The following is a 19512-nucleotide window of genomic DNA, read 5'->3' as shown; positions in this document are numbered from 1 at the left end:
GACAGTTTTGCATCAGCGAGAACAGGGACATTCACAGCAGACTACTGGCAAGTTTCTATCTACTGGTTAAAGTGAACCTTATACCATTTGATGAAAAAGCATGTGCTGCTACTAAAACTAACTGAAAGACGTCTTTTTTTAATTGCAATAAATCAGATTGCATTGCATGTAACCCAAGCTAATTGTAAAAGAAAAAAATCAATTCCAAAGCCACAAATTCACTGCCAGTGTACACTGTCGCCCATGCCTTTAAAAAAAATAGTTTGCCTATAAGCCCTAAAAATGGTCAAAATTTACCAACAATAGGTTACCTAAATTGTGAACAACATTTACTGAACCCTTGGCAAATCGAACACAGGCAGATTCATCCATCACTATTGCATAGGTTTCTAAGTGCAGCCACATGCAGATGTGCTCAAATATATGTGTGATGACATTTGTTCATCCAGTTATCTTGAACTTTGAAGTGGATCTGAATCTTGAATACAAAAGTTCAACAAACATGAAAAAATAAGGCATGTTTTCCTATTTGTCTGTAGTACTGTCAAAAAGCATGATGACTGTGGGCAAAGATGCATGATTTCTGTCAAGTACTGGACTCTTTACTAGCTGTTCTCCCATTTCCAGGAAATTAGGTAAAAAGGTCAATAGCAGATATTTCCAAATTGCATAGCCCTTTAGGCAGAATAGGATATATCTAAGTTGGGTTCTTGGACAGCTCAAGCATCATGTATTGAAAATGCTACCTATTTAGTGGATGATATTTAGTTGATGTTATCAACTATGCCACTATGCCACATATGCTGGGTATTAACTACAAAGAGTTGACAATGTCTGCACTCAGAGTACTGTGGGGAAACCAGGAGACTTGAAAAAGAAAGGTGGGATTTAAACTGGGACCTTTTTTGTGTGTGAATTATGTTGAATAATAAGGCCCTCTTCAATCATAGTTCTTTCAGTACCATGTTGCACACTCAGTTATTCTTGTCTATCTTATCGAGCACCTTATTTATGCAAATAATTATAAAAGAGCATGATTTGCATAAATTAGCCTGTTCTATTAAAGAGGAACTGAACTCTGGAAGCTGTGGCCAAAACAAGACAGTCGGAGGGCAAATGAATGATCACCAGCATTGTCTATGGTCTACCTGTAGTGGATCTTTCCCCGCTACTGACTTACAATGCCTTGTTCTATATTGCATCTCTGTGTAGAGGCGGCCATCTTTGTAGAGGCAAGGCTTTTGCTTCCCTGTGCCAGGGCCTCCAGCAAGGATAACAGGGAGCTGAACAGTAGATTCATCACCAAATTTCACAGCAAATCTCCTAACTTAGCAGTCAAAAGCAAGAGTGACTTATATCTCACACTGCAGATCTTGTCCATGAGGCTGTAGGCACCAGGAGAGCCTAGACACCCTCACATACCAGGAACTGCATTGAACAGGAGGAACTCAGGACAAAAGGTACATTTTTTGGGCTTCCCTATAACATAGCACATCTCCATTTTTGAAGTTAATTACAATTTTTACACATTTAGTATGTATACAATATAAGCAGCAATCCAGACTGAGCTATATGCATGTGCCATTGTTGCCTGCCTAATAATGACTGACAAAGAGGAAAGCTTAGAGATGGAAAAATGAAAGTCAATTTAAAAAGGTACCTAGTAAATAAGCATGTATTGTGTTTACCCTCCTGAATAACAGCATTCTTCTCTATTTCAGCCAGTAAAAATTGAATCAATGATTAAAAAAAGGAAGGAATTAAACTGAACTATAATTAGCTTATTTTCAAGCACTTCACGAATGAAACTGAACTCCTTAATCATGTGTGTCTGGAATACAATGTCATTTTTAACAACACTGGTAGACTGCAATCATCCCAAACACTTTATTTCGGAAGCCTTGGGATATCTACTTTTGCCAAATCACAATTCTATCAGCATGTGTCACTTAGCTTAGAGGTTAAGGCCTGCCTCATTTTATTTCTCATATTAGTACAATACTCTTAAAATCACCTATATCTTACACTATAAATGAAAATATTTTTTTTCCATTGAAATAATTTAATGGGCAATACACCTATAAAGCATATCTAAACCCAAGAACACAAATGCAATACATTACAGATTACCAGCCTTTAGATGGTGGCTGCAATAGGTTTCTTTATCAAGCTTTTTTCCATTTTTTTTTCACCTGGTGATCCAGTTAGTAATACACTTCCTTTCCTAGGGTGGCAACGCTCACTCACTACTGTGTATATGTAGGAGCAACATTGTCATCCTAGGACTCTTATTTGATATGTACTACAAACACCTTCTCTCTTCTTATCTCCATGCAACAGTAAAGGTACTGTAAAAACTGATAACATTGTTTGAAATTTCCATTCAGTGTACAGGAATTTACAAGTACACTAGATCAACAGGTTCATATCTGTACTGCACAAAAGAAAAAAGAAAATGAATGCAAGCACCACATCTAAGGTAATCTGCAATGTATTATAATTTTGTTCTTGGGTCTACACTTTGAGTCCAATTGCAGTTTAGTTCTCAATCCAATGCTCTGAGGGAAGCGAATAAAGCAGGTAGACACAATTATTGGTTCTTTGAATTGTGACAGTTTTATTGTGTCTTTGAAGTGCTATGTTTAAACTCTACTAGCCTAGTGTACCTTTGTGATTTTTGATTTTACCATGTCAGCAGAGGTAAAAGCAAGAAAAACCTTCCTGCATTCTGTCCTTAAAACATTCAGTTTGCTCCAATTCTCCTAAAAGATGCACTTTAAACAAACCTGTCAGGAATGGAAAGATATAAAGGCAACAAGACATGTTGAAAACAAGAATTGAAAGGTGCCTTTATATAGCTTTTGTTCCCTAAATCCTCTGCCAGCCGCCAAGTCTGTAAGTAATCAGTATTCAGTTATCTTGAAGCATCAGTCTGGGACACAGCTTGACAAATTTGATGAGCTACTCATGCTATCCAGTGAACACAGCAACTGTAATACATTTGGAAAGTTCACTAAATTTATCTTAAAATGGGAAGTAATAAAAATATTTTTCATTTTAAGTGTAACTAATGTGTAGAGGTAGCAGGAATTTATTTCACCTTACACCTTATCTTTCTGATAATACTTTCATCTGTTTTTCTTTCCAAAAGGATAGAGCCTACTTTGTACAGACATTATTCATGGTTAGTATCTACTTCCCAAACTGAGATGCAGGCGAAATAACACAATCAAGAGAGACCCAGGGATAATAAGTAGAGGTGCTACATGAATGGGGAAGGGGGGGAATTGTCATTGGGGAAGTGGTTTGCAAAATTGGGAAATCAGGAGATCATAGCGGATTGGGGGTCAAGGGTCCAGTGGTAGGTAGGAGCCACATGGATAGAAACATCTGAGAGTCTTTTCTTGAAGGATGAAGGAGGAAGCAGGTTGTTCCACTCACTCTCCCTTATTTACTGTTGATGGCAGTTGGAATATATGGGTTTGTCACAACAGGTTGGCAGGTTAGGAGCTCTTTGAGGGTCTGAAAAATAAGAGATGGTTACAAAAAATGGGGGGGGGGGCATCTGGGGGTATGTGGTACTTTTCTCATTGCTGTAATGCGCTGTTGAGGGCTCGGCCCTTGGGAAGGCAGGAATAGTTGCTTATTCGTCATTCTGGAACTGTCCTTGAGCTAGTGGGAGTGCAGCTGGGGACATGGGGTGGATTTAGCAAAGCCTTATTTTGGGCTGATGGACACCAAAGACCCCTTCTCATAACCAACAGTCATTAAGTTGTTTAGTTGATATGTTGTTCTGGGTAAAGGGCTGATGTGACCATTAAAATCCATGTACCACAGTTCATGTATTTATTGAGAATAAAGGGGACAGAATCAATCAGTCTTGTAAATCCTGCTGTCTATACAAATGTATGAGACATATCAGTCCCTATTTGCAGCCTTTCACTTTGTGACATGCTACAGATTTACAATGTTGTAGTCTAAGTGATGATTGGGGGAGAAAGACTAAGGAAATGCTTCCTATTGCCTGCAGCGGAGGATACAATCTTAGCCTTGGCAAAGTTACCTGACTGAAAGACTTAGAATGTGATAATGAAGAGACCCTTTGGGTCGCCAGGGGTCCCTTCATTATTACATTGTATACCTGATGAAGTGACCCCCTAGTGGCTCTGAAACATCACAATTTTGCGACACCATGTCTAAACGTCAGTAAAGACATTTTTCATTATTTATCTCTAAAATGAGTTACAGTGTCGGAACCAGGTAGTCAGTATTAGGCTGCATGTGCTTTCAAAGACCTTAAACCTATAAGGAAGTCCGTTTCTACTTTGTATTTTCTGAATTGTTATTTATATCATGGGTGCCGATTTATATTTATAATAAAAAAGGCTGCTATGAAAATTTGACTCCAAAAAGAACGTAGTCCTCTGCCGTGTCTAGGGTGATCAGATACTGGCAGGTTTACAGTATAGGAAACCACATTATCTGTGTATATCATAAACAAATGTTTCATTTAATATGAGAGTCATAAAAAGATACAGTTCTTGCATCTGTTTCTCCTATCTGCATGACTCAAGCAGTGCGAGCATACACATTAAGCGTGACTGGATGAATACAGTTCACCTGTTTTGAGTCTCTGCCCACTGATTCTTTGTGGAAAGAAAGAATTCACAATTTGAAAAATATCCTATTGTGGATGTAACTAATGCTGATAGAAAGAATGCACTGTTGCTGGATTTAGCAGGAGAGAAACAAAAATATGATATTTATGACTCTCTCAAAGTATCCACTGACACATACACTAATGTGAAGGAAAACACACAGCTTTTGTCTATTCTAAAAAGAATACAGAACAGAAAATGTACATATTCAGACAGGCAGCACAAAAGACTGATAGAATTCTAAATGCATTTCACATCAGATTATGCTGGCTGGTCAAGAACTGTGATTTCTTAAATACGAGTGAGAAAATAAAAGATCATACCATGTCCCAAATCCTTCAATTTAAGGAAAATTGCATTAGGATAGTCTGAGCTCATCTTCAACAGTTCACTAGATTATTGGTAAACTCTACGTAGGTATGAATTCTGTTTTACTGGTGATCTCTCTGCTAAAATGTGGCTGATTAAGCCAGTGTCATAACGCAGTATGCAAGTAACAATAACCCAGATGCTGAATGCCTTAGCTTTTACACAACAAAAATTGTGTTCTGCAGAAAGACAAATGAGTACAGCATGTGGAGTCATTTTGCTATATGTTGCGGTTCAATACCATTCAAAAATAGCCACATAGTACACCACACCCACAAATAGTGAATCATGTCTGCCATACTGAGAGAGAGTAGTAATAATAAATATGTATTTGTGACAAGTATGTTATGTAAACCTAATGTAGAATTAACCTCCATGGCGGTATGATTATGCAGGATTTTAGCATGCCAAAGTGGTACAATGTATTTTTGCGCAATCCCGAGTGTGGCTCAAGGTTACCGCTCTCGGTACTGAAAATTAACCCCGAGCCACACTCGGAATACCGCCGGGGAGGTTAAGGTACTACAAACTAAATCAGCAGAAGGAGTTTTTTTTAGAGGAAGTGTCATTCAAAGTCTATTTTGCCAAAAAAAAACTTGTTCCTCATCATTCTGTTTTGGGTACACGCATGCTCCCCATACACTAACCAAATTGAAACAAATGGCACCGGATAACCGTAAATGATTGGGAGTCCAGATAGGCTCCAGATCACATGACAGTTGTTACAGCCAATCACAATGGTCACATGATCATGACCCCACCTCCTCACGTTAAAGGGTCAGGAGGAAGTGGAGGCAAGGGGTTAAAGTGTATGTCCAGCCACAACATTTTCTGGTTTTTGTTTTGGATAGAGTGAGCAAGAATTAGAACTTGTCAGATTGTTATGGCTATCCAGAGCTCCATCCAAGAGATTTCCCATCACTAAGACCTATGACAATGCTCAGTCACGGCGCCCTTGTTGCCATGGCGCCCTGTGCGGCCGCACTGCTCGCACACCCCTAAGGCCGGCCCTGACAACGCTCCCTCACTGGCTAAAATGCTGCAGAACCTCAATTATTGGGCCAATTTGGAAAGGAAGCCATAGAAATAGTTGTGTTTTTTTTGTCCTTCACTAGTGATCCTGTGGCTGGTTAGTTGCCACTACAGTGCTAATTATTGATTAGCACTGCTCACTACTTCTTACCTCCTACATGTGATGCACACTGGGATCCTCATTTTTGCCTTTGTCTTCATTATTGTGCGTCATTATATATAAGTCTTGCCAGTTACTCCTGCACAGCACACATGCCCTTTTTGCACAATGAGCATATCAGTACTATGATGTTTCACATTGGAAGTGGCTGGATCCAAGGATACCAACAATGACAACGTTTATACCAGTACCACAAAGATCTCAAGTCAACTTCTCTGTAAAAATCTAATTTAACAGGCTGTGCGAGGGATGAAATTCAGACCGACTATAATGACTTTTAAGGAGGAAGGGGTGCAGTTAAGTGCAAAAAAAACAAGCCTTATGTAAGGATATATTTTTAATATAAAGCTAATACATAGATGTATAAGACATATATGAAGCTAATGCAGCACTGAATTCATTCATAAATCTAAAATTATCAAATCTAAAATTAATCAAATTATTTTTTAATGCAACTAGTATAATACCCAAATGTGACTTGATATCAGCCTCCTAAGGCACTAGAAGAAGAAGGGCAGAACTGGGAGCCAATCAAATGTACTGCATACAAATGTGTTGGCAAAGAACATGCTGAAAGGAGGAGAAAGCAGAGTGAGCAGAAGGATGACTTTATTAATGTTGTGCTGCTTCATCACTGTCCATTCAGCAAGCTGGAGGTGCAGATAGGAAGTGAGGACACCAGTGTATTCCCTAACTGTAAGTGTTGTCATTCATCTGGCTGTGCTGTTTAAGTGGCCTGTGTAAATATCTGGACTGGATGGACTGAATACAAATCACGTGGCAGGTAAAACAGCTCCCATATATGCATTTTATCTGTGTGTTAAGAGGTTTGCCTGGAGTTTAGGTTTCATGCTACATAGAGAAAAGAAATGTTCACTTTGAGATTAAGGCTAGAATTTTTGGATACAAGCAAATTCACAGATCCAGATATAGAAAAGGGTTCAGTGTTGGTAAGGGATTCATAACTCTCTTCAGAGTTTTGAAGCATCTTCGTACCTAGAACTTATTAAATTAATGAATGACATATCAGTTTGCTTCAAACACTGTAAATCCAGCCAGTGCAGCAATACTCTCACTTGTTTAAGGACACTGGAAGATTAAAAGGCTTTCAAGTGAAACTACATATTGCTCCAGCTGTGAATTCAGAAATGTAACTGCACAAGAATTCCCTTTTACTAAAGGCAACATATTTCCACAGAACTAAAACATCACCTGAAGCACAAAATACATCCATACAAGTGACCTACCTCACGTCTTTCTTCTATAGTCTTGGATACTGTACATATCTGCATAGATATGGGACAGCCAACTCTGCAATGTCACTCCAATCATAGATGACATTCTCATTGACCTCAATCAGGCAAATATATTTTCAGTGTTAGACCTGAAAACAGGTTAACATCATAAAAACTGTTCCAGACCGTAGACACATAATACATTATCCTACACATAATGGAATATGTGTAGATATACGAACACCTCCATTTTTCTGCTGCTGAGGTTTTTCAAAATACTAAATAATAATACTAAGCTGAATTTCTGGGTGTTAAAGTGACATTAAACCCTCAGATTTTTTAACATAAAACAATACTGTAATGTGCACCTTACTGTAATCCATGGTTGTTTCCCTTCTCTTTGCTGCTCTTCCTTTTAAATCTGTATCTGTTCTCATGCTCTACAGAACTTCTGTTTTGCAGCAGACTGCCTTGTCTCAGGGATGGATACACTGTGTCTGTGTATAGGTTTGTATAGGTTTGTAACCTGAGCCAGCACTACAGGAAGAGGCCCTGAGCTGCAAAGGGAATTTCTCCCCAAGCATGAGAAGACATGAGGATTTAAAAGGAAGAGCAGCAAAGAGAAGGGAAACTACCATGGATTACAGTAAGGCACACATTACAGTATTGGTTTATGTTAAAAAATCTGAGGGTTTAATGTCACTTTAAGGCTAAAATCCGGTCAGTTTATAAAAAATAATGTTTGGGTGCCTCCCCACCCCTGTATTGTAAGAGTCTATTGCTCATTTAGGCTAGGGGAGTAAAGCAGAAGAATCCTAAACATATTCCTTGGTCCCACAGACTTTTTCCCACTGACTTCAGGATGGATGACTGGTCCTCCAAAGCCACTCCTCTTTGAAGAGTAACTCCAATTTTGTTGAGAAAAAAATCAACCCCCCCTTCCCAATGATCAATGTGCGTTGTAAGAATTTTAACAAACTTTGTTGCAGTTTCCTACCTGTTTCTGTTCTGAACAAATAGCAGTTTGTTTCACCATGACCTTTTACAAACTGATTCCTGAATGGGAGGGTCTGTGTTCAATATAACCAGCTGGTGGACTGTCTGTGTTCTAATGAGGAAAGTTGCAGTGTCTGCATTCCTTTAGACATAATTAACCATTGGGCAGTATCTCACCACTGTCACCAAAAATGAAAATGCTATTGTAAGGGATGCCTAAAGTTGCACTTGTATCTTATTGCAGATGTCTGTCAAAATCAGACAGCCAATCACAAAAGTAGGAAATTACATTTCTAGGGGGAATTATACCAACTCTGTATAGAACGCCTGCAGGTTGTCTTATTGCATTGCATTTTTTGACAGTTTTAGAAAATTACAGTGGCTTCAGTTTAAAATGGAAAGGTAATATTCAATAGCATTAAATTACAAACATATTTGTATAGCAATTATTTATCCAATATTCATTATAGCATATCCATTATTATTTTAGTAGTAGGTTTTAAGTAGAGTTACCCTTTAATGATCTTTTGGCCAATCCCTTGTGAACATCATTGATTATAATGTAGGACCAGTGTTGTCTGAAGCAAACACGGATCATTTTAGGACTCTAAAAGGGATGATCATGACCAGTCCAGAAAGCCTTGCAACCAATTTTGATACAAAAGCACAACAGCAAACATAACATCATTGCATTTGACAGTGGTCCCTGACTAAAAATCATTATTTTCAAACTGAAAACGAGATGTTTTTAGTTGTGCGGAGTAATTTCATTTATATTTCTATGGTGGCTTTTTTTAATCCAGTCACAGATCACAACAACAACACAACTATGATTTTAAAATGGTGGATATGTCTGAAAAAGAGAGTGCTGCTGAATGCATGTCATATAACCTTATATGATTTATACCATATAACCTTATGGTAGAAAAAATAATACTGCAAAGTGGTACCACAGTAAAATCTAATAAAGCAACCTGTAATTGTGTAATGTGGCACCTCAGTAATGTTGTATATGGAAGATAGCACCAGTGTAACTGAAATTATATTCTATATACCAACCTGACTCTTACAAGCAGGCACTGGGTAATGTGACATCTTAGTAACTTGCTATGATAAGAAAGCATTTACTCAACATGGCACCTAAGTTATGTTAATAGCAACCTGGCACTGTGTAACACTGTACCTCACTAACATGCTGTATGGCAGCCTGACTCTTTGTACCCTGGAACATCACTAACTGCAGTACAGCAACCTATATATTTATTTATCTATTTATTTAACTATCATTTACCTTTAAACAGAGAATTTTTAAGCCATATTGACAACAAGGCTAGACATGAAAAATGAATTACCATGTTCAGCCGAAGTATTCTTAAGATAATTTCGTAGACAATACAAGAACACAAGGATCAATAGAGAAAAATGCATAAGGATCAGAGATTTTAATTCAGCAAACAAAATTGCATCTTTGCTTGAATGTAGATGAACATATTTTCCATTTGAATGGACTGTATCACTGATTTTCTGATTAAAAGCGGTTCTTTCCTGCTTTTAAAATAACGATTTATACTGAGCAGTATCAGACAAAGGACACCCAATATTGTTGTACTAATAAGCCAGTGCACCATAAAACTCCAGGTTATTACAGAAATCCCCCCCAAAAAAAATTCTGAAGGCATGTTACTAAAGAAATTTAGCAAGGAATGATGGAGTGCAAACAAGTTTCTATTTCCTACAATAGTGTCTGGAAGTTATATTAGCAAGTTCATAAAGTTGCTCCTGATATGTGACAGTTGAGTGTTCTCATGGAAAGTCTACACAAAGTGCCGCAAGTCTGTGTCCTGACTGATAACGCAATTTCTTATACGTGTAATTTTCTATAGATGATATTTAATGACAAAAGCCTATGTTTGAGTACCTTTACATTGCTCTTTTTAGTGAAAAGTAAAAAAAGCAGTACATCCTTGTTGTCATGATTGTCATGCATAGCAATGATGTGTGTACTGGTCTGTGCCTATATGAATACTATACATTGAAATCCCATTTACAAGTACTGTGACATTCAAAAAAGTGACACTCATTTCAAATTGCAATAGCCAATAGGAATCTAGCAATGCATTCCTATGGGCAAAAATAATATTATTATTTTTTCTATTCTGACACGGCTCTGTGTCACAATAAAGAGAAAAAAAGAAAAAGCAGTGTTTCTCTCCTGGGCGGCCGGGAGCAGGAGACTCCCAGAGCGCCCTGGGAGAGTTTTTTTTGACGGCAGCAGAACCGCCGGACAATAGAAAACTGTTGGGCGGAGCTAGCTGTCATTGCTAGCTCCGCACAGTCGTTTTTTCGTTATTTCCTTTTGTTAAACTTTTTTTGACTATTTTTCTGTTCTGCTTGGTCCCTCTGAGGGACCGAGCAGAACAGCCGAGCGGAATGCCGCTCAGCTCAGTCACTGCTGTTTGGCATCTATAAGAATAGGCCGAACAGCAGTGAGTAGCCTGCCGGAGGTTCAGTTCAGCCGATCCAGATGTTGGATCGGCTGAGTCGAACTCCTTCTGCACTTCGGGTCAGCCGAACATGCTGAGCATGTTCGGCCAACCCGAAGCCATGCAAAGCATGCTGATGTACGGCTGATTTCAGCCGATATACAGATGAAATCAGCCGTACCAGCCTGAAGTGAATAGCCGAACAGTGTTCGGCTCACTTCACTTCAGGTCGGTCATTCACTCGGCTGCCTACGGCAGCTTAGTGAATAGACCCCATAGTCCTTATTTGGAAACATGCCATAATCTGTGCACAAATAATATGTTCTTCAAATTCTCTTCCTCATTTCTCCACAGAGCTCCACTAAGCTTTTAAATGCTGCTATATTTATATTACTATCTGTACACTACTTGGTATGGTCCATTTAAACTTAAAAAAGGCACTTTGCCAATGCGCATTCCATTATACATTAAAAGCAAATTGCTTTGTTAATGGGTTTATCTCAAAGCACATCCTGTATAGAAAAGGAAAATGCAACTATGAATAATACAAATAATACAATTTACAATGGCAAGGTCTTATTGCTGGCTCCTGATATCCTGAGGTTCATCTAATATTAATGATATATGTAAAAGCCACTGGGTGATATAAACCACTGTTCTCCATATAAAACCGAACACCTATTTTGTATGTAATGAAACTCAAATTGGTAAAAGAAAAATGATAAGAAACAGAAGTTCCTCATAAATTAATGCTTAAGGAGCCTAGACAAAATTCTTGCACTGGTATCTGTAGGAAATGCTATGTGGATCAGTCTACTGTGACTACATCTTTGCCATTCCATAGACTTAGTGGTCCTGTCACAAAGCACAGTTAACTACATATGTTATATTATATTATCATTATTGCATACACATTGATTGGGTAGTTTAGCTAATTCGTCACATTACAATGGGGTCTATTTACAAAGCTGCCGAAGGATCCAGCCATAGCTTTGGCTGATCCTTCGGCTAGCTTCGGTTACGAGAGGCCTTCGGTTCAGTAGAACCGAAGGTCTGCTGTACAGGTTATTAGCTATAGCCCATACAGCTCCCGAACTTGGCTAAGCGGCTCAGCCGAGCCGAAGGCAGTTGCTTCGGCTTGACTAAGCCGAGGTGAAATCTGAAGCGGGCCGAACTTGGTTACCAGCCGACGCTGAATTGTCATTACAATGAGAGCTAAGCGAAGCCGGCTTTGATATCACCGCCGGCTCCGCCAAGCTCTCATTGTAATAACACCTGGTCCCGGCCAATAGAAAACAGTTGGGCGGAGCTAGCTGTCACTGCTAGCTCGGCCCAATCATTTTCTACTTTTTTTTTTACTGTTTTTCTATTCTGCTCGGTAGCAGAGAGGTACCGAGCAGAATAGCCAAGCTATTCACTCACTGCTGTTCGGCCCCTATGAGAATAGCGGCGAGTAGCCTGCCGGAGGTTTGGCTCAGCCGATCCAGATGTTGGATCGGCTGAGTTGAACTCCTTCTGCACTTCGGGTCTGCCAAACATGCTGAGCATGTTCGGCCGACCCAAAGCCAAACGAAGCAAGAGGATGTACGGCTGAAATCAGCTGTACAAGCCTGAAGTGAATAGCCGAACAGCGTTAGTGGTGTTCGGCTCATCCCTAGTTAAAACCAAGGCAATTTGTGTACTTTAAAATTATTTTGTAATGTGTTTAATCAATTCATAACTGGATTAAATTATGTTGTTTTTTAATATGTGCTTGCACTTCAGCTTTAACCAGTTAAAGTTGTAGGCATATAAGTGAAATTCAGCATCTAGAAGTTATGAAATATTTGGTAATTCTATGTTACTGGAGTACAGAGAAGCATTTGATTTGCAAAACCACTCATTTGTAATAGTCATATATTTTTAAAGGTTAAATATGTCTAAACATTACTAAAGCCTTTGGCTCAGCCGATCCAGATGTTGGATCGGCTGAGTTGAACTCCTTCTGCACTTCGGGTCTGCCAAACATGCTGAGCATGTTCGGCCGACCCAAAGCCAAACGAAGCAAGAGGATGTACGGCTGAAATCAGCTGTACAAGCCTGAAGTGAATAGCCGAACAGCGTTAGGCTCACTTCACTTCAGGTCGGTTATTCACTCGGCTGCCTACGGCAGCTTTGTGAATAACCCCCAACATGAGTTTGAATCGAACATCGGCAGTTCGAGCGCTCTTCAGTGAACACAGTACTGTAGATGTAGGAATTGAAGAACCACACCAATTAAAATAGTCCAGATACAACTTTATTCCACAAGGGTCAGGGGACAATCCAGTAGAATAGGCAATGCATTTTAGGGGTTCAAAAACACCCCCTTCATCAGGGCTTGGTGAGAGAAATCATGTATGTGGACTACAATCTCTGCAGTTTGAAATTAGCATTGAGCTATGATAGGAATGCTTCTGGCTTGACAACAGCTGGTTTGGCGACAGCCAACCAACCAGCTCTGCAGTTTGAAATTAGCATTGAGCTATGATAGGAATGCTTCTGGCTTGACAACAGCTGGTTTTGGCGGAGGTAAGGGGGCCAGTACACTGTATTTATTACATGTACCGGCAACTGTATGGGGGTCGAACATTCGACCCCCATACACTTGCATTGAGTTCGAGTTCGTATTCGAACATTTCGGCCATTTGAATGTTCGAATACAAACCAAACAGGGGGGTGTTCGGCTCATCCCTAGTTAAAACCAAGGCAATTTGTGTACTTTAAAATTATTTTGTAATGTGTTTAATCAATTCATAACTGGATTAAATTATGTTGTTTTTTAATATGTGCTTGCACTTCAGCTTTAACCAGTTAAAGTTGTAGGCATATAAGTGAAATTCAGTCTGGTTTGGCGACAGCCAACCAACCAGCTCTAGTGGAATAAAGTTGTATCTGGACTATTTTAATTGGTGTGGTGCTTCAATTCCTACATCTATTGTGTTCACTGTTAAGCCAAGAATATTATGGGGACCCTTAGGTCAGTTATAGCTGCCTATCCATTAGCCAGATTACACATATTCACATCACCTAACCCCTATTGGATGAAAAAAACCATACAGATCTAGCACGCTCTTTCCTCTTCCAAATATTTGTTCCAGGGCCATGACAGAAAGTGAGAAGAAATCTTCCCAGCTTGAGAGGACATCTTCCTCTTTTACAAACAATGAAACAAGTATTAGATTTCCCCTCACCTCTTGCGAAGAACCAAGGGAAAAATCCCCCGAACAGGGACACAGACAACAATGAAAACTAATGCATACTAATGCTATCTGAGGTCATAAAAATTAATTTTAGCAGCAGTTTCACTTTACCACAAGCATATAATTCGTTCAGGCAATAGCTGTAAATACCATGTATTTTATTCATCGGAGCTGTAATGTTTACATTTTACTCTTTATATTTGATAATGTACATCATGCTGTAAATTATATTGCATCAGCAAAGGAGAATATTAGATTCACAGAGAGTTGTAATGTGTTTAATCAATTCATAACTGGATTAAATTATGTTGTTTTTTAATATGTGCTTGCACTTCAGCTTTAACCAGTTAAAGTTGTAGGCATATAAGTGAAATTCAGCATCTAGAAGTTATGAAATATTTGGTAATTCTATGTTACTGCAAATCAAATGCTTCTCTGTACTCCAGTGACTCCATGACTGGATCGGCTGAGCCAAATCTCCGGCAGGCTACTCGCCGCTGTTCGGCCTATTCTCATAAGTTTACGGCTGGCTCCACCCAGCTGTCAGAAGCAGGCTGTCAGCCAGCCTTGGCTTTCACCTCGGCTCAGTCAAGCGAAGCATATGCCATCCGCTCACCTGAGCCGCTCGGCCGACTTCAGGAGTTTTACTGAACCGAAGGGGTCCTGGGGCCGAAGCTAGCCGAAGCTACGGCAAGATCTTTCGGCTGCTTCGTGAATAGACCCCTTAGACCTCTGTGCTTTTGTGCGGTAGGCTGCAAAAAAGTCCTGCACGATGCAGCTTTGATTTCCAATTTAAAGCAACTTCCATAGAGATAAATGATCACACTTTGGAAATGCATTGTGCTGCAACTGCACCACATGAGAAATGCAGATACATCCTGAATGCAGCCTAAGTAATAAGGGAGTGAAGCATGCCATCCCTGCAACACAAAACTAATTACTGCCTGTGGGTCTCTACAGTGAAGCACTTTTACAGCCAGAAACTCTTCAATATTTTTTTTTTCAACAAATATTTGAAAGGGAAAGTATATTGGCTTTGTACATATTTTCCTTTTGTGTTTTGGCCAGAACTATAAAAAAGTAAATAGGGTTTCTATGTTTGTCAGGTAAATATGGAATTTTGCATATTAAGGTAAATACGGAATTGTGCATATTAAAGTTATGTAGTCTTCTATCCAGCCAGGAGATGGAGCTTTAGTTTCCTTTTCATATATTCAACTTTTTCAGGTTTTAGCTATGCTGAAAGAAGCTTGCAGTTTCCAGAATTAATGAGTCATCACAGCAGTGACACATCCCTTTAGTAGACAATGTTTCAATCAGACAAACATAGCCACAAAGCAAGCTTTATTTGCTCCACTGTTTCTTCGGATAAACCATAGTGCTTTGGAAATCATTAGTTATGTGGTTTTGCTAATTTGTAAAATAAAGACTGCATATACAGTACATAAAAATCAACAGTTTAGAAATGTGTACACATTTAATAAACAGTTAAAATACAAATGGACTCAAAAAATCACATATTCATTTTATAAAAAAAGAATGCATGAGTAGAATGGCAGCTTTTAAATGCATGCTTCCAGTCTCACATAATGACTTATACACATATAGTTTGTTCAGATTGTTCTGGCACTCCTGGTATTGTTCAATAACATTTTGTTATTTTCTATCATCAAAAGGAGCACATCTATCACGAGCAAAAAATGAAAAAAGGTTGTGTCAGGACATAGGTGGAAAATGTAACACAGTCAGTCTAGATGGCACACACCATGTTCAATATGCTTGCGGGGTTACAAGACTTTGATAAATGACCAGTGAGCTCTCATGCTCTAAGGGTGTTTGTGTTGATTTATGCTGTGGTTAAGAGCAACGGTGATCTTCATGTCAAGTGCATTGGCACCTCAACGTGAACAAAGACTAATTGTCAATTAAGATCTAACTAGGTGTTACAATTCTGCTCATTATTAAATGCCACTTATGATTGTGGGAATCGGGTCCATTGTGTCCCATGGGCATCATCAAAGGAGATCAACACAGAGGAAAGCACACAGAGATGTAGAGGTGAAAAGAAATATAATGTAGACTGTGTGCATTTTAAAAGCAGACATTTGTGATATTTCCTTACATCTATTGGTATGTTTTCATTTATTCTCGCTGGAATGTGCTGGAATGAATGAGCACAGGAATTACATAATTCTGGTCTGGCCAAAGAAAGTGGCTAAAGATCCTGTACTTGAAAGAACGATGGCCAAGATATGGGTGCAGGCAAGGGGGTAAGGGGAGGTTCAGATTTAGTTTTTACCACTCAATTTTAATAGCACTCCGCTAGCTGTGCTTTGTTAACGTTTGGTATTTTTTTATGCAACTGTATGGCTGTGGTAAGGCCATACCGCTGCTTTATAAATGGTGTTCTTATTCGGCTATTGTAGTCCAATGCACTGGCTGTATAATGACAAAGCCGAGATTCATCTGTATCTGATTTACTACAAATCATGTAGAGAAAGAGAAATCAATTTCCTAATTCTTATTCTTCAGTCAACCAAAAGTAACTAAACTGACAATATGCCACAGTTGCCCGAGTGTTGCCAGTCTTTTTTTTTTACATTCTTAGCATCGCCCTTAGACTGCATAAAATATAGCCCCTAGATAGTGTAATTGATCACCTAATACAAATACATCTTAGCATTTTCGTTACTTAACAATTATAATCCTTAGTATTGTTTGAATGAATTTTTGAATGAAGATTTGCAAAAGGCATTGGAGACTTGGCTTTATCTTTGCATAGTAATGTTGTTCCTTTTTGGCAGTCCTTGAGTGACATTACCATGCATATCAAAATTATCTCCTTAATGAAGCTACACTAAACCACATGCTGTCTTTTCTGATGAGATGCAGCAAAAGGAAGTCCAGCAAGAATCATAATATATTTGAGGCTAACGCTGAAACCCAATATGTGTCTAATAAGTAGCCAAAAAAAAAAAAGATTAATGTCAAATATTACTCCTTTTTATATTACTGGTAAAACTATACCTGCTAAGCAAACAGGTTTGTTTATTCCCCACCTCCCCAATAGCACATACTCTCCTTTCCTTCACTAACCTGCAGTGGCATCACAATGGGAAAAGCAGCCTGCACCAGGTGACACCATCAGAGGAGGTGACACCAAAATGACTGTCAATCATTTTGGTGTCACCTACTCTGAAAAGTTGGGCACTTGATCATGGACCGAGAGCCTAACAGATGCACGTGAGAGGAAGGGACCCGGCAGCATACCTAATCCCGCTGGGTGAATCTTCTCCTCTCTTTGCCGGCGGCCATCTTCGTGGCCACTGGCATGTAAGTGCGTGTGATGTCATGACGCTCCAGGTGACACCATGGCAGGGGATGCCCCTGCCATCCTGCCTTTTTGTTTAGCCAGGAACATATGGTGCAGAGGAGGAGGCATTGAAGTGACATTAAAGTCACAAATGTTATCCACCCCATCATGCTGCTTTAAGGACTTACTGTACCTTAAATGATGCCTCTTGGTCTGATCATCATCTTCCTTCCACTTGTATTCCAGTGTTGGTGCCGTTCTCTGATCCAGCGAAGACTCCTCGGGTCCCACGGTGTCTGTCCGACGTGCCAGTGCCCGAATGCATGCATTCACCTCCACTGTGTCTCTCCTCTTCTCTCCGCTGAAGATCTCTACTGCACATGCGCCCGTCCCATCATTTTGCCTGGCTGCTCAAAAAGCTTCAGATCTTCATACGGGAGTGACAGAGGTAAGCAATAGACATGTGCACCAGCAAAAAGTTTGTTTAGTTTAGTTTAGTTTTGAAACAAAAAAAATTTGTTTAGTTTAGTTCCTTTTTTGAAACAAACACACATTTTTGGGGGCTGGGGTCCCCCTTTAAAATTAGGGTCTGGTATGGATTTTGGGGGGAACCCCACGCTTTTTTTTTTTCATCTTCTGCAGACTGTAAAAAAAAAAAATCATTTTGCTGCAACAGAATTCGTCCAATAACGAATTTTGTTGCATCAAAATGACATTAGGGGGAACAAAAATGACTTTTTTTTTTTACAGTCTGCAGATGATGAAAAAAAAAAAAAGCCTGAGGTTCCCCCCAATGCATACCAGACCCTTTAGGTCTGGTAGGAATGTTAGGAGAATGCCAATGCAAAAGCAAAGGAAAAAAAAAAACTTTAAACATTACTCGACTTGCCCTGGATTTAAACCTGGGACCTTTGCAATGGCAAGCCTGTCCTCTAACCACTACTCTATAACCTCTGTACTTTAAGCATAGATGTGTTATAGAGGTAAAATGTTGTCATTTTTTTCCCCCCTAATGTCATTTTGCTGCAACAAAATTCGGCCAATAACGAATTTCGGGAAATCGGGTTTGCATTCGTCTTAGCTGTAATTCGGAATTCGGATGCATTGAAACGAATTTCGGAACGAACCGAATCGCACATGTCTAGTAAGCAATGACCTTTTTGGTAACTTTTTAATTTTTAAAATATTTTTGCATATATACAAAAAAAATGTAGAGTTTAATTGTACTTCAAAGCAGGCCTTCTTAAACTTTCTCCACTCATGACCCCTTTTTGTCCGAGGAAATTTTTAAGGGACCCCAGCGTCGGACTGTGTCTCTCCCCTCTTTCCCCCCAGCGTCGGTTGGTGTCTCCCCCCTCCCCTAGCGTCGGCCGGTGTCTCTCTCCTCTCCCCCCAGCATCGGTTGGTGTCTCTCTCCTCCTCCCCCCCCCAGCATCCATCAGTGTCTCTTTCCTCTTCTCCCTCCTGTACACACCTTCCATCTCTCTCGCCTGCCATTGGTTCCCGAGGAAGGAAGCCTCCTGGTTGCCTCGGCGACCGGGGGGTGGTCCTAACTCCCCTGGCTATAAAAACCTGGCCTGAGCTCTGGCTTATTGCTGAGTTATTCCACCTCATGGTGTGACATACGAAGCTCCCCTCCTATGTGCCTTGTTGCCTGTTTCCTGAACCCTCTGCTGACCTCCCGTGTACTGACCTTGGACCGCCTATCGTTTCTGACCCTCTGCTGCCTGCCTCGACCTCGGATTACCCTCGACTACCTCTTTGGATTGCCCCCTGGTTACCTTGCCTTCGGACCCTTCCAGCTGCTTCCTGCCAGCGGGTTCCCTCTGTGCTGCTCGCCCACACGGGTTCCCTCTGTGCTGCTCGCCCACGGGTGTCTCTCTCCTCCTCTCCCCTCTCCCCCCCAACGTCGGTCAATGTCTCTCAGGTGTCGGTCAGTGTCTTTCCCCAGTGTCGGTCAATGTCTCTCTTCTCTGCCCCCCCAGCGTCAGTCAGTGTCTCTCTCCAGCATCGGTCATGTGTCTCTCTGCTCTTCTCTTCCCCCC

At 40.0% G+C, this 19512-nt stretch overlaps 1 protein-coding gene across 2 annotated transcripts in view; it reads right to left on the bottom strand.

The window, feature by feature from the left end:
• Window positions 1-19512, bottom strand: part of LOC108793722 (histamine H2 receptor-like) — a 93775-nt gene that overhangs the window by 50963 nt on the left and 23300 nt on the right. The window lies entirely within an intron of this gene.

This window comes from Nanorana parkeri, unplaced genomic scaffold (assembly GCF_000935625.1).
Source record: "Nanorana parkeri isolate BGI_ZX_2015 unplaced genomic scaffold, ASM93562v1 scaffold777, whole genome shotgun sequence".
Lineage (NCBI taxonomy): Eukaryota > Metazoa > Chordata > Amphibia > Anura > Dicroglossidae > Nanorana > Nanorana parkeri.
Note: the sequence above shows the minus strand (reverse complement) of the source record. Positions and strands in the feature narration are given on the sequence as shown.